Below are 16,552 nucleotides of genomic sequence, written 5' to 3' on the forward strand. Positions count from 1 at the left end.
CACTGCACACGGATGTCATTGGGGCCCAATCTGTCCCCAGCTTATGCTCTGTGCACCTCTGCTCCTCTACCTCATAGTTTCTGAGCAGGCAAAAGAGCAGCATTACCTGCAAGGGCTGAAATGTTTTGCTCTCTTTGTTGGACGTTGGCTAAGTACACATCAAGGTAGGAGCCCTTTGGAAAGACTGGAAGAATCTGTGCCCACAGACTGTTTCTAGTGGGCTAAGTTAAATCTTCTTGACTTCTGAATAAGGGTTTCCATGGAAGGTTAACTGTGATCTACCTACTTGATAGGTTTGGCTTGTATAACTTTAGCATGTTAGCTTCCATTTCTGAAACAAACAAATATAGTATGTAGAGGTCAAAGTAACTAAAACAAATGTCATCCTGAAAAATCTGGTGTATTGCAAACACTTTTAATGAAAACCCCATTGTGTATTCAGGTTTTCAAGACTATACTGTATTAGAAATCCTCTCTTCCATTACATTTCCATGTGTGTGCAATCTGTGAATTTAGAACCCCTTACAGGAGAGCTGATGGAAGAAGGATGAGGACATGAGGACAGCCTCACAATGAACTGCTGGACAAAAACCACTGCTCTGGATGCATTCTATCACTGTGTCTTTAAGCACTGCTTGCTTGTGTGTCCAAAGTGCACTTCCCAGCCTAACTGTTCTGTGTTTTGTGCTCTCTGCTAGTGATTTCATAGTAATTATGTCTTGCTTACTTTAAGCTCTAAATTATTTCCTTGCACCCATTTCCGCCACAGACCTAGCACAGTGGCTGGACCTTGTGCTTTGTTGTCAGACACATTCAGCCAGGCTCATCTGTGAGTTTTATGCAAAGAGAATTTGAAGGATGCTCTCTTTGCAGTGAATATGCAATCCCAGAAGATGGAATGGTAGGAAAACATGACATGAGAAATAAAAAGCCCTTTCAGATCCCATGTTTAATTTGGGAGCTGGCAGTTAGTGAAAGCACCCTTTAGCTTGAAAACAGTAAAAATGTGCAAAGATAATTAGTAAAAACCAAAGAATATGGGACCCCTGAATATCATTTTAATTAAAATAATTTTTCAGAGGAGAACAGCATTTTAAATGCATACTATCTTAGCAGCCCTGAGAGGAATATTACTAGCAATATGAACTAGAAACTGACAGTCACTTTTGGAGAAAAACCAGCTCAAATTGGTGGGCACAGTCAGATAGGCCCTTTGCAGATCCATGTGGAGCTGTAACAAACTTACTGCCCTACTCCCAGAAGCTACTGATTTCTCAGCTGAGTAATTGAAGACGTGAGCACTTACACTTGGCTGTCATAAAACAGGTTTGCTTAAATCCCCAGCTGGGGGGGTGCTGATTGCTGACGAGATGAGGTAGCTAACAGCTGTGGCCAGTAGCTTTTAAACAGCTCTCACTTGATTGCTTATAATTACCTAATTATAATTTGAATAAATTAAAAAAATACACTTCTACTTAAACTGTCATTAAAGCACGTTGGGGCTGGGACTGCTGCCTTCTAGATCAACTTTTCTAAATAACAACAATAAAAAAAAATCACATTTCTTTTACTCTCAAGTACCGTGAAATCTGTTTCCATAAATTGCAACATGATGTGCTAAGTCAGAGCAAAAAGACCTAAAGCCTGGGAAATACTGGCATCCAGAACCAACATTCAAGGGCAGCTAGGAGCTTTCATTTGTTTCATCAGAAGTTGGCAAGTCCATTAAAAAAAAATATTTATCTTTGTTGTTTGTGATTTTAGGGGCCCCCTTGACTACTCTGGACTTTTTCTTCATTTTTCCTGTCAGTCATCAAGGCTATGACAGCCTTACAAGCCTTTGCTGGCTGTCTGGTTGCTGAGGGTGTTTTATTCCTCCTTTCCCAGGGCCCCTGGCTCAGGAGCCTCCACCTTTGAAGTGTCAATGTTAGTAGGAAACCTAAACTTAACGTCAGATTTGTCATGTCCTTGTCCAAAGGCAACCTGAGAAGCTCAGAGGCTTCTCTGCTTGTTTCGTATGTACTGACCTGCCCTAAAACCTAGATATTTGGGTTATATCACCACTGGTAAAATAAATCTATGCCTGTTTATCCAATACAATCTTGTTATACTTAAATAATAATTTCTGCTTTCCCAGTATCCTCGGGTTTGTTGATACCATGGAAAGTCACTGATAAGATGTGATGAGGTGGTAAGAATTCCACTGTGAGAAAACCCACATAAACAAATAAATCTGTCATTTTTGTATGAACACACACAGTCTTCACATCCATTGAGTTTTGTTAGCTGGAGCCTTGGGTTGTGCAGTTATCCTCCTCGAGGAACATTGTGTCATTGTTTAAATACGATTTAAGTACATATATATTTGTGTGTATAAACCCAGCCTTTTGACCTGGAGCATGCTTTGAGGTGACAACAGCTATGAAGGTTTAAAAACCACATAAGCTGCAGCATTCAGCTCTTTCATAATCATGAATTCAAGTCACATCTCAGAAATGCTGTTAGGTCATGGCTGCTGAGAAGTCTTGGATAAATCACTGCTGTCAGCAGCTGAGCAGTCCAGGTTGGGGAGGTTTTCTGTTTCTGCTGCCTCTGTGGAGGGAGCCCAGAGTGAGAAAAAGCAGCTGTGAATCTCAGTGGCTTTCTCTGGAACTAGACAAAGCCTAAGATGGGAGGAGGAGAGACCATACTAAGAAAGATTGGGAGTGTAAGGGGAGCAGTGGTCCTGAAATACAAGAACTCATTTAAGTCAGTATCCTGGCTCTCTGATAAAATGACAGGGTGGAGGTTGCTCCAGAGCTGGGCAAAGCCCCTGAACCAAAGAGACACATTGCTGGACTGCATCCCACAATGCATGTCTTCAAAGCTGTGCATGTCGAACTGCACGAGTTGAGGGAAAATTGCCATTTACTGGGGATTTACCAAATCTGATGTTTCTTAATATGAAAAGCTGATGCCACAGCAAATACAGATCCATGGAAAACTGAGTGAATCATTGCAGCTGTTAACGGGTTTCTGAGGAATCTCCTCTGTGCCTGGTAAGAACTGTTCTTTTATTACTTTGAGACCACTAGAACAGTTTATCTGCCCTGTGGGTGTTATTAACATATGCCAAGAATATCAAGATAATATCAGGAACACAGAATGAGAAATAATAATTTAGTGACTGAAATGTAATGGACTCAGGGGAACATGTGGACTAGTGACTGAATAAAATGAGAAACCAAACATTACTGGGGGGGGGGTTTCTTTTTTCTTTCAACTGTGCCACATTTAACTTCCCTGTGCATGAGCCTATAATGAAAGTACTCATGTTTACTTACCTTCAATGCGTGTCAAACCTTTGTCAGTGAAAGGCTCGTTGATATTACAGTTTAAAATACTGCAGATGTGCAAGGTTTGTCATAGTATCTTAGCCACAAATATCCCCTCACACAAAAAGTTAGAGTGGATTGACCCTGTTCCCTGATTGAAGCAGTCCTTTATTTTCTTAACATGTTGCCCTTTCTTTCAGAAAGGCTTTTCATTACCAAAAGAGTGCTTTTGTGAAATGAATATTTATGAATGAGTGTCTTGATTTACATTTATTCCATTCCATCAATCTCATAGTAAAATGACCATGTCCTTATAGCTTCAGTCTATGTCATTCACTGGAACTACAGGATTTTTGCACCAGGCAGTATCCCTTACTCTGTGCCCACTAAATATCTTTCTTGAGCTCTTCCTGTGTTGCTTTAGTATAGTAACCACGTGGAGGATCACAACGAAGGGATTACAGGAAAGGACTCACGTATATAAAGCCTGCATTACTGCTAGATTATTTGGGCTATTTTTGTAGGTAAATTATGGGCTATATGCAGCTGAGTTTCCTGATAAGACTTCTAACAAGAACAAAAAGTGAGTGTGGCCACAGTTTTGACTGCAATGGATTGAGACACATTAGCTTATTTTATTATATAGCAAAAAAAATCTGTAAAGAGCAGTTAAGAAAACAAAGTAATTTTAGTATGTGGATATGAGAAAAAAAAAGATTTGTTTCTTCACATTTGAAAGATGGCTAAAAGTGACAATAGAAATATTGAGTGAAAGGGCATATTATGAGTGACTGATATAGGCTGGCATGGTTGCAACTAGTGTTTAAAAGTTATTCAGTTTTGCAATTAGCTGTGAAAAAAGACAGTGAAGGAAAGGAAATAATGTCTGTACTTTATTCTCTGGGTGGATATCTGCATTTTCTTTCCATGCATGAAGCTGTTGAGAACAGAAGTTTCATAATTTCTGTTATGAAAAGTTCGTGCTATTATAACTGTGTAATTTCAAAGAGAACAAAAAAGATCACAGAGAACAATTAAAGATTGCATAAAACATAATATTCCTTAAGTAGTTCAGAAATGCAAGACCTAAGCTGTATGTTTTCCTTGGAGTTTTAGAAGCCGCCACAAAAAATAATTAAATATATGTGATGCTATCCCACAGAAAATGTTCAAACTCCATTTTTACCACCATATTGATGTAAAAAATAACCCAGTGTTTCAATAATAGGCCATGACAATATGAACTGTTGGCACAGAGACCAGATATAGTTTTTGAACAGGATTTAGGAGGCCCACTGATTTCACTTGTTTAAAAGCCGAATATTGATTTGCACTTGCTCTGTCACAAGAACACATCAGACGTCTTAACTTATTAACCACTGAAAAATTAAAACATATCTTTATTGTATTGATATGTCTTTTAAATACCCTTTTCTGTTGTCACCTGACATTATTAGAGCGTTGCTATTTCTATCCTGATTTTTTGGGATATGCTTTTAATAGCAACATGACTGAATACCAACAGCTGAGTACCTATGGATGGATACCTGATAGAAGAGATAAAGAATATTTATTTAATATTGTTTTTACAATTCTGGGTTGGTTTTTTTTTGCCAGTCTTTTTATTTAAAAGTCAGAAATTCAAAGCCTTTGGTAAGGGACATACTGTTAGCCAAGTTGAGTAACATTGGCTGAAGTTAAGATGCCTCCATGGCTGTAGTTTCTTCTGCTTCCTTACAATGTCCACCTGCTGTTGAAAGCCAGAGCTTCTAGTTTCTGAGTGATATTTTTGCTCTTCACTTCTCTACTGTGGCAGTTTGAAATATAATTTAATGTAATGAGTCAGAGGCTCAGTTTCATCACATGAAGATCAGGTGAAAACAGCCATCAATTACGCCTGGGGATTGTGTCCCACTCATGTCTCCAGCTCCTTAGCTCGTTTCCTCATTTCATGCAGGGTAAGTCACTTTACACCAGATATCTGGAAGCAGCATTTGGGCACCACTAATGCCTGGGCTGTCTTCATAATAGGTTTGCTTGGTGCTTAGAATTTAAAATACAAGAGCGGATTTATCCTCTGTTGCATCTGTTTGATGACATCTGCAAGGCAAAGGCTCAACAGCATTCCAGAGCCACAGATCCCTCCAAAGGATCAGCTTCTGCTTCAGTGGAGCTAATATCTTGTCAGTAGAGAAGTGGGGTCCTGCTCACTCTCTAAGAGAGGATCATGGTGCTTTATTGCAGCTTGGCCAAGAGGAGAGAGGGGTTGATGCAGTGTTGGAGTCAACATGGCCAGAGCAGGAAAGCAGGGGCATTGCAGAATGCATCTGGGACCTGTAGGCATCTTGTTTTCATTGCACATTTCAGAAACACAAATCAATACCTGTTATTTTTTGCATTGCTTAGAAGAGAAATTACATAATCTTCCTGTGGAATTATACATCTCCAAGTATGGCCTAAGTTACACAAGCTAAATGGGCTCCTTAAGGGCTGTGTCCTTGACAGTGTACTTCCAGTGCTTTTTGTTGATTTAGGCTCTTGTGTTTGTCCCATTTTGCAAATGCAAATATTTTCTCAGGTATTTAAAAAGCCACATCCCTGTTTTTTATAAAGTATAGCCATCCCTCACCCTTCTAGTTACACAGAGTAAAGCCTTTAAAAGAATTAATCTTGAGCAGAGCATCAAATAACAAATAAATCACATATCCAATAATATATCCAGCAAAGAACCTCTTAGTTGAATAAATACATCCACAACATTTCTAAGAATCATTGCTGCATCAAACACCTCCTGATACCCTGTGTTTCCTTCTCCAGCCTCCCATGAAATTTAGTAAAATACCAATAGACTTCACCTCACAAAGATGAGAATTCTTTGTGGTTGGGAAGGGACACTGAACAAAATTAATGGATGCTGAGAATATAATCATGTCTGTATGCAAGTTTGATCTCAAGCCCCAGAAATGTCCTGGTTTCTGGAAGCTGTCTAGCATGGGATGGGTTCCTGAGTATGAGTTTGCCACAGATTTTCCCTGGCAGGCTGAGTGGTTAGTGCCAACAAGTGCTGTGTTGTCTGGATGCAATAATGAAGAAGGTATTCAAGCCACAAAACAGATTACTGGGGATGCTTTTCAATTGCTGCAATTAAGATGAACAGGCCAAATCAATGTACCATTGTATGGAGATGGCTGGCATGTTGTTCTAAAATAATACCTGTAGCTTTTAAGTATAAATTATTCTGTGATGTGAATTGCACATGCCAGGTCTTATTTAAAAGGCACAGCCTGAAAGCATAGCAGCAGGAAAGAAATTAGAATGTCCCCATTCATCTTAGCTTTGCTGTCTAAACAACAATTTAAATACCCATTATTGATTGCTACAGAAACGGGAACATCCAGCAAATGGTTTTATTTCACTTTAGCTGGAAATGCTAATATTTGTCCAGTTGCCTGATTGTTCCATGTGTGCATAAGTCCATGACAGTGATATGAATAAAATATAAGAACAAAGTCATAAAATCAATATAGTCTGACCACATTCTCTCTCACTTTCTGAGAATTCTTGCAAGGAATTAAGGAGCTTAGTAACCAATCACTTCATATTTAAAATTAGCTTTCAAAAAGTGCAGGACATATAATTTTTTTCTGGAAAAAAAAATATGTGCTTTGGTTATCTTTCTCTCCAACATCTTTGAATGTAAGTACTGCCTCCACATAGCCTAGAAAGTGGGATGTAGAGATGCTTCTTCCCAAGTTGCCTCCAGATGCTGCTTGGGTTCAGCACTTTGGGATAAGACTGGGCTGCTTTGGAGGCACAAGCTCAGACTTCCACCCCATGTGCCATTGTTTCATACAAACATCCCTGCTCAGATCTGTGCTGGCTTGGGTGCAAATGCTGCATTGTGTGGCTTTATGTGGTGAAGCAGCACTCTCTCTGCCTTACTCTCCACTCATCTCTTCTTCCCCTGGGGCCAGCCTGGCCACCCTGCCAAGCAGGATGGGGCAGTTGGGGTGCACAGGGAGACTCCCCATGTTGCCTTCATCCCCTCCCCTTCCCTGATCTATGTGCCTCTGTGAACACTGGGTCAGTGGGATGCCTGTTCCCCTGGGTGCAGTAGGTGACAGCAGGTGACATTTTCCCCAGGCCTTGGCTTTTACAGACTGAGCCTTGCTCCCTGTGCATGCTGCCATAGGCAAAGAGGAAGTGATGCTGGAATTTTTCCCCATCTTAACCTTTTTGTTGTGCTGTTTATGCTTTGTGTAGTGGGAAGGCAGCCTGTGGCATGCCAGGAGCTGCCAGGACACTTGACCTGCTCTCAGTCTGCCAGTCAAAAACCTCTGCTGAGCTCAGTGCCTTGTCAGACATGGTGCTTCAGGCCCCTTGTGTTGCTGCGTGTTTGGAGAGGCCCTGTCACAATGAGATCCTAGTGCTGATGACACCTCTGGTATCAACATGATGCTGACATCCCATTCTCTGCCAGGGACTTTCCAGGGGAGATGAAGAGGAGCAGCAGCTTTTGGGGTGGTACAGCCCAGCAGTGCAGCTGGCTCCCTCCTCCCTGCACTGCCAGGGCTCTGCCTGCCACCAGCAGAGAGAAATGCTCATGTCAGTGTGCCTGTTTCTTTTTTCCCCAGTTTAATGAGGTCATGACCCTAATGGAGCTGCTGCCCACGTAAAGGGTACTTTCAGCCATGGCATGTGTAGCTTTTGGCACCAGGTGGCCGAGTAGGGCCGTGCATTTGGACCATCAGACACATTTACTTTCTCTTGTAATGCTCCATTCAGATTAAAAGAACCCAAGGAGCACTTGGGTAAAAGCAGATCCCTCCAGTTGGTAGCTCATGTCTCTAAATTAACTCTGTGCGCAGAGGTGATAGTTCCAAGAAGGGGTCTTGTGGGGGCAGATAAGGCTGGGTCCACAGCAGCTGTCAGTGCCAGCCAGGCTGATAAACACAGCAGCTTCTGCAGGGGAGCAGCAGGGGCAACGTTTGAACCACAGGTTAGTTCTAACAAAAACGCATCTTTTCTTACTCCTGCTCTTTCTTTGTATCCTTTGTACTGTGATTTTGTCATTATATGGAATGGGATTTTTGGCTCATTGAGTGCTACACTTGCATATCTATATTCAGTAAAAAGGGATGAATTAAGTGGCTGTGACCACAGCTTCTCTGGAGCTGAGGCCAACTGCAGCATGGTCAGGAGTCCTTTATATCTCTGGTGAAAAATTAAATTTAGCAAAACATTTTAGAGCATTAGCACAAATCTGCAGTTTTATAGTAGAGCACTCTGCCAGTCAGACTCTTGAAAAATCAATATAAAGGTATGCAACTCAGTTTTTCTCAGAGAACATTGTGATTTTCTTACAGTGACAAAATTAGCATTAAGAGTTGGCTTCATGCAGACATTTACATACTGGCATGAGTCATGAACTTGAAAAGGAGTCTGCCTAGGTAATTAATTTGCCCTGTGTTATTGCAGATCTTGTCTTTGCTCATGTATTTTTTTTTTAAGGCTACATTTAAAAATTATTTTAACCCTAAGATTTTGGCCTGAATTAATTTTAATAATACTCTTCAGCATGACCTCCATTACAGGACATGGTGGAAACTCAGTTTTAAATTCATGAGAGTCTTGTGTTTTAAGTACTTGCCTGGAATTAAGTGGATCTGCCACAGAAGACTGACCCATGTGTGCAATCTTTTGTGTAAGTTCTTCCCTCTTTTTGTTGCCAGCTTTAAAATGGGGCTAATTGTATTCATTGTAAGAAGGTCCCAGAAGTTGAAAGTCTTTGTGAAGAAGTCTGATTTCATGATGGCAGAGACTCCTTCATCTAGTGCATGTCACAAAGCTGGGATCTTTCAGGGCCAGGGGAAATGCCTTACAGATCTGTGTAGAGACCCGAGTCATTTACCTCATTCTTCTGGGGCTGTGGCAGAGCAGAAAACAAGCACAGGCTCATACCAACACTACCTTTTATAGTATCCATTTTTTTGCTTCAGACCGATGTCCCTCTGGAAATCTCATCTAGCAACACTCCTTAGGGTGCTGGGAGATGCCCTGAATCTCAGCCAGCACTGCAGAGCCTTTTCTCTCCACCATTATTATTGCTTCTCTTGCCAATGCTGCCCTGCAGATGAGAAGAGGTTCAAAATACAGGGCAGAGTTAATGAGATCTCACAGGCACCATCTCATCAGGCAGCATCCAGTTGACTGCTGAAAGGCTTATACCTAAACATAATTCGTGCACATGAAGCAAATGAAAAGTTAGTTTGCATCCCTGCAAACCTCTCTAGATCTGCTTTAATTGTGCTGGCACAAAGCTTCTCAAGGCTTTCAGTGGCAGAGTCTTATTACTACAGCTGCAATATGGCAGCAGATTGAAACACATCCTCTGTGTTGCTGAGAACATCACTTGATGTACTTACCATGCTGACCCTCAAGAGTACAATACTGAATTTCTGGGGTATAAGAAACACTGCATGATAGATTTATGGATGCTAGTGCAGCACCTGCAGCACCAATGAATACAAATAAAAACACATCTACAGTAAAGATGCCTACATGAGCAAATCCATCCTTACAAAAATCCATGCTTTAGGTCTTAAGCATTGCTGGCTTAGAAAATTACTTATCATTAAACATATTTTTTTTAATGCTTGAATGCATATCTTAATTACATATTTTGGGTACTAAGGATTTATCTCTGGATGAAAAAGAAGTGGTTTTTTTTTAGCTCACTGAACTTTGAGTAATCAATTGGTTGTCATCCATAGGTAAATGTATTCTAAAATGATTATTAATATGGTTTACAAGTGTTACTGGGAGAATCAATTTGAAATACCTTGAATACCTAATGTGATAGGAAACTGTGATCATTTGCTCAATAATGTAATGTTTTTTCTAAAATTTGTGCTGTATAGCCTTTTCTGGAACTTGCTTTCCTTCAGGAAGAAAGGTGGTTTTTGTCTGATACTACTTTCACAACAAGAGGAACTATTGAAATCCTTTGGATTATTGTAGAATCCTAGAATAATTGAGTTGGAAGAGATATTTAAAGGACATCTAGATCCAATCCCCTGCAGTGACCAGGGACATCTTCAGTGAAACCAGGTTACCAGACTGCCATCCAACCTGACTTTGAATGTTTCTAAGGTTGAGACATGTACCACAGGTTGCTTCCTGGGCAACCTGTTCCGGTATTTCACCACCCTCATTGTAAAAAACTTCTTTATATCTAATCTACATTGACCCCTCTTTATTTTAAAATCACTGTCCCTTGTTCTATTTCAACAGGCCCTGCTAAAAAGCAGATTTCTCTTGGATTTGTTAGTGCCTAGGCTTTTTTTAAACAAGGAAAGAAAAGTGTTTGTTCTGGGAGAGATTTCTGAAAAATAAATAAGACTCACAAGCACTAAAGTTCAGCACCACTTGTGCTTCCTTGTGGGGTGTGTGCTTGTCCCACCTGCACGGGGTTTGTGGTAGAACAGAGCAGACCCCCTCCATGTGACCATGTGCTGGGGACACCAAATGCACAGGAATTAGCCAGATCCCTCCTGTCCCACGTGAGCATATTATTAAGTCATCATAAGCAAATTCACTTTTCAGATTTATATGCTTGTGAAGGCACTGCTGCTAGAAAAGGCCTCTGGATTTGTGACTTGGGTTGTTAAAAAGACACCATCCTGGGAGCAATACACTCAGAAAATACTGGGGGAAAAAAATCTGTCCCAGCCAGTATATGGCTCAAATGCCAAACTATGCAGCAAAACCAAGTTAAATAAACAGCAAAATCTCTTTCTACTGCTGATTGATAACTGCTCATTGGGTCTCATGATTTTGTCCTTTTGCTTGGGTTTACTCTTTTCCATTTTTGAGAATCCATTTTTTGAAATCTCTCTTTACCTTAAACCAAACAAGTATGAGAAGTATGGTGATGTTGTCACCTTATTGCAAAAGCTCCATACCTTCTCTTCTTGTGATTTTTCATGGGCAACTCCTCACAGATCTGACCCCTTCTTCCTCACAGCACAGCCAACAAACCCCATCTAACTTCTGAACCAGCCAACCTACTCTTTTACAATACCCATCCTAATTGGATCTAGCTGTGGCCTATTAAGGGCAGGCCTGCTCCTAATTCTTGGTAATTAGAGCAGCTGTAACTCCTTAGGGGTGAAATTACTTTCATCACTAGCTCTATTCTTCTACATTGTATCCGTCAACATGGTGACCCTTTTTTTCCTGGGTGTTGAAAAAAGGCAGACTTGAGGAGTTATCCAGTCCGTCTTCTTGGGCAAAAGCCAGATTTCTGTCGATTTCTGTCCTTCTCACAGGCATAGCATAAGAATATGGTCTCTGTCTTCTCCATATTAGATCAAATACCTGCTAAGTGCAGAAAAACAGCAGGATGGTTAGCTGTTCCCAGGAGTGTGTTGTCAATGGACTGCCTTCCATGATGTCCACCGCTGTTCCACCAGATACTCCATCCAGGAAAATACACTAGCTTCAGAGGCTTAGTGCTGAACCTGCTTGCAGTCTCAAAAGTCCCCTTGTGTCTTGGAAAAGAAGCTGATAGCATCTTTTCTAAGCCTGGTTCCTTTCTTTCTTTTTTTCTTTTTTTTTTTTTTTTTAATTTCTCTCCAGTGGGAGAGAGAAATAGGTTAGAGCTTTTTTTTGCTCCAAAGCCAAGAGTGAAAACAGCCATGAATTGAAGGCTGAGAAAATTTTCACCGGTTAAAAGAATTCTTAAATATTCTTTCAGGACAGAAGAAATTAATTGTGCTTTGTTAAAACATATTAAACCTGGTGGGAAATCATTCTGATTCCTGGCAACTGTGCTTCTCTCTCAAGATACCATTTTGAGAGGCTCACCCTATTTCTGAAATATTTTCTAGCCTAGACACTAATTTCTCTACTGGCTTCTATTTATCTATCTCACTTATTTATTTTCCCTTCCTTTGCTCTGGAGGAAGGGAGTGTCCATTTCAGGTTCTGGTTGCTTTTTCAGTAAACTGTGGATTTATGCTGTTTGTGCAGCACCTGGCACAGAGAGGTCTCAGCTCATGCCCAGGACTCCGCTATCACAGCCGCGCTGAAGGAATCATGCTGCTCTGGGAATATCACTGGTGCAGGGAGCTGGGGAAGGCTCGTGGCTCCATGTGTTTGCAGGACTCTCTGGCTTCCAGCCAGCATTGGTGAAGTGGTCCTAATTTACAGCTGTTGTCCATTGCAGGAGGGGAGAAAGAGATGCTGAGAGGGGTGAGCTCCTCTCTGGGAGAAGTGGCTGTAGGGAAGCATCACGTGTGGGTGCTGGCTTTGTGGGGGGAGGCAGCAGCCACACAGACATCTGCCACCCAGTCTGGACCAAGAGTCCTCTTACATAAAACAAAACCAGTGTTTGGGAGGCTGTCTTGGTGCACGTGACTGTAGCGTTGGTCTGCGTGGTAAATATTTTGGATAACTTGAACATAAGAAGTCAGAAGAGAAGATTCTTTTTACTGTATTGTATTTTAAGGAAAGTTAGTTGGGTAGTTGCCAATAAAGAAAATTTTGCTTCCAGCCTCAAGGGAAAATTTGCATTTCCCTGTTTCCTTTTCCATATATATATATATATATATATATAGTGTGTGGATATATAAATATATATGTGAAAATTGTTTTTTTTTTTTAATAAGGGTTTTTTGTTCAGCACACTTTGATGTTTTACCAATAACTTTTTATTTTACCAATAGAATTGCTCTAAGACATGCTATGAAGTTTTGATAATTTTTGATGGCTGTCTTCTTGGCTACTGAATGTGATAAGAACCATTAATGACATTAATTTAGCAAGAAGAGGTCTTATTTGAGGAGGGGTTTTGTAATCTCTGAGCTTTCTTGTCTCCATGTACAGCAGTTTATACTGAAATTCTGCAGCACACCCATCCTGGGTACTAGAGGAGAGAGTGTTAAATTTTCAGTCCAATACAGTTTTGTGGAGCAACCTTTGATGCATGACCACACTGAATTGAGAGAACAAAAGCAAAATCTCCTGAGTGATGCAGCTGAGATTTGGCTGAGTCTGAGCTGGATCTTAGGTTGTCTTATTTCTCAACACCATACTTCTCTTCTTTGGAAGTTGTATTAAAAACCCCTCCCCTTCCTGCACTTCCTTTCCCCTCTAAAGGGTATGTGAAGAACTCTGTGTGATGCTAAAAACAATACTCTTTTTTGGAATCAGCTTTCAGGATATGCTGAAAGTTGTGTAATCAGCAGCTTACCTCTCAGGAAGACTGGGTGCTTTACTCTCCAGCATCTCACAGGCAAGCAGGGCCTGGGAAAGTTGGTTCTGTTGGATACTCAAGAGACCTGAGTAGAGAATTAAATAGTCTGGAAGTGTATCAAAAGTTTCTCCACCCTGGGTTCAAAGCTAGGCCCATCTTGACATCAGAGTCTTTCTCCAGGCTACAAAAATATTTTGGGGGAAATAAAAAATGAGTCAAAAGAAACTTTGAAAATATCACAGTAACTAGAAGAATACAGTCGAAAATGCTAAATAAGGTTATAGTTTTTGCTAAAACCTGAGGGAAAAGCAGTAATAACATTGTGAGAAGCACTGGAAAAGGAACGTGCACAAGCAGGGGAGTGAGCTGTTGGCAGTACTGCCTAGTCCACAGCTATGATCCAGCATAAGGAATTCCAGGTGATCAGAAGCCATGGCCTGTGCTCTCAGCTTCAAAACCATGTTCCCTCTACCGACTACAGCATTGCTATTCTAATATGAATGTGCATTCAGAAAGCTACTTAATACAATATAATCATGTTTTACCTGTGTTTGGTGATTTGAAACAGCAGCTGCTTACTGAAATACCCTTCCTGAATTATACCTTTCATACAGTGACACAATTTCAATTTGCTTTGAAGTAGCTGGTCTGTGGGGCTCTGGAAGTTGCTTCAGATGTTGTTCAGCTTTCCATGCTGTGGTCACTGTGTCTGAGCAGCAAATGGTTGGTGGATGTCAGTACCCACTTCATCGCCTCGGTGCGTGTGAACCGGAGCTCTGACCCGCAGAGAAGCGGTTTCTTTTTAGATGGCTTAAATAATATTTGGGTTTAGATGATATTTATGAAGCACCTTGAAGTCCACATAAGATAGGCCATTCAGGACTATGCATATATAAGCAACTTGTCTCTCCTTTTCAGCAGCTGCCTAAGCAAGTTTCGTGATTAAACGTTGTGTGTTTTGGACTGTGGTTCCACAGCACCAGTGGTTTGGCAGCAGCTCTGGATGAACAAGTCCCTGCCCCTGGCACTGTGCTTAGGGCAGTGTAACTGCTGTAAAGTGGGGTTTTGCCTTTGGTGCTGCTGGAAGTGAGACAGTTCCTGAGCAACAAGGAATTCTGGGTCACCAGGCTTATGAATGGCTGGATGCATTTTACAGTGTGATACACAGTAGAATAATTACTAAGTGGTCAATGGGACTGACATGAGCTCAGCTGGTTAGAGCATGGTGCTAATAATGACAAGGTTGTGGACTTGATCCTTGTGGGTCCCTTGCAACTGAGAATATTCTGTGACTTGAAAGTAGATTTTTGTTCAGCAAAATATGCTCGTGCTGTTGCATGTTGGTTCAGAAAAGGCTGGTCCATGTTCCCCAGGGAATGAGCCAGGGCTTGGTGGGACAAGCAGTGCCAGTGCTGAGAGACTCCAGCTGGAACCATACCCTGATCCTGGCCTCCAGAGCTCACACTAGCCAGGGTTTGTGCACAGCTCCAAGGAGGAAAAGCAGTGTGCTGTTCCTTACTCACAATAACAAACTCCTCGGTCTCAGGTAAGTAGAACCCCTCTGGATAAGCTAGACCTGGAGATTTGGACTGGACCATCCTGAAGAGAGATAGAGCCATTCAGATGATATAATATAATAATAATAATAAGGGGAAATACCAGCACTTATTTCTGCTGAGATCTCCTCTTTGTAAATGGCTAAGTAAACAACCCAGGGAGCTGCTGGCCAGTTTCTTTCCCTTCATTATGTAGCACACCAAAAAGCAAATAGAGGGATTCTCTTGTAAATGGTTAGATGGTAACAGGTTGATATACTGTGGGGAATATATACTATACATATATAGTATGTTGATATACTGTGGGGAATATATATTTTTAGAAAACAGAGAAAACTTTGCAATGCTTGTCTATTTTTGAAGAAATCACAAGCTTTTTAATAACGTAGTTGATACGAAATTCACGGCTGGTATCGTCACAGTGAAACTGAGTTTAGGAATTAATGAACACCTTTAAATACCTTTGTGTCAAGGGTAACTCTATATTTAATTTTGCTTTTATGAATGATACGGAATTCTAAACTAGTTGATTCTTGCAGTTTGTGGAAAGTTACAGTTTTGGAGCACTGAAACTGCCTTGGAGAGTTCTAGCAAAATCTATGACTCCCAAGAGGAAATTCAGCATCCTAAAGTTATGTCCATGAGAGGAAAAAAAAACCTCTGAAGACAAACTTTCATTAATTAAAACCCAGAGACAAAAGGTTATATAGTAACAGTGAGGGAGAGGGTCTGGGCATTAATAGATAACAAATTAAGCACACCACATAGTAATTTGCATGAAGGCCAAGTCTGTTCCAGGCAAGGCTCCTAATGTTTCAGCTGCATCTGATCCAGGATTACATCCAGTTCTTCCCTTCAGGAAAACAACACAGTTTAAAGATGCAGTGTGTTAAAGCAATGGCAGATTTTAGTTTCAGGTTGTATACAGTGGGGGTTTCTCAGTGGGTGTATGCCCTGGACATGTATCATTACAGGTCATGGTAATGATTCCGAGTTCTATTTATCCTTTGTCTTCCCTTTAAGTCCTCAGAGTGATCGTTTTCTCTGAACAAGACAGAACAAGACTGTACAAGACTGGGAATGATCAGGAAACACTGGGAAGAACAGAAAGGAAATTACAAGCCACTTCAGTGAACAAGGGACAGGGATAACTTCAAAAGTTAGGAAAAATTAGGCTTAAGGCCACCTTTCATGAGAAGGCAGGTAGAGCTGGAAATACACAGTCTAAGAGGAGAGCCCTGAGCACTATTAAATTATTTTAAACCAAAATGTTGGTATTTTTAAAAGTAGTAACAGAAAGAAAATAATTACTACAAGTGACCAAAGATATAAGCCACCAGAGAAAATATGAGTCAAACAAAACAATGTATTTGGGAAAATATGTAAGACTGGTTAAAAAAAAAAATTAAGGATTTGCATCTCCC

At 40.8% G+C, this 16,552-nt stretch overlaps 1 protein-coding gene and 1 long non-coding RNA gene across 2 annotated transcripts in view; one reads left to right on the forward strand and one right to left on the reverse strand.

The window, feature by feature from the left end:
* The window catches only part of ARHGAP6 (Rho GTPase activating protein 6), a 309,409-nt gene that overhangs the window by 118,766 nt on the left and 174,091 nt on the right, over window positions 1-16,552 (forward strand). The window lies entirely within an intron of this gene.
* Window positions 7,447-11,357, reverse strand: LOC135295231 (uncharacterized). The gene is made up of 2 exons (XR_010357264.1): window positions 11,279-11,357; window positions 7,447-9,441 (listed from the first exon to the last, which is right to left on the reverse strand). It is a non-coding gene; the product is annotated as an uncharacterized LOC135295231 (long non-coding RNA).

This window comes from Passer domesticus, chromosome 2 (genome assembly GCF_036417665.1).
Source record: "Passer domesticus isolate bPasDom1 chromosome 2, bPasDom1.hap1, whole genome shotgun sequence".
Lineage (NCBI taxonomy): Eukaryota > Metazoa > Chordata > Aves > Passeriformes > Passeridae > Passer > Passer domesticus.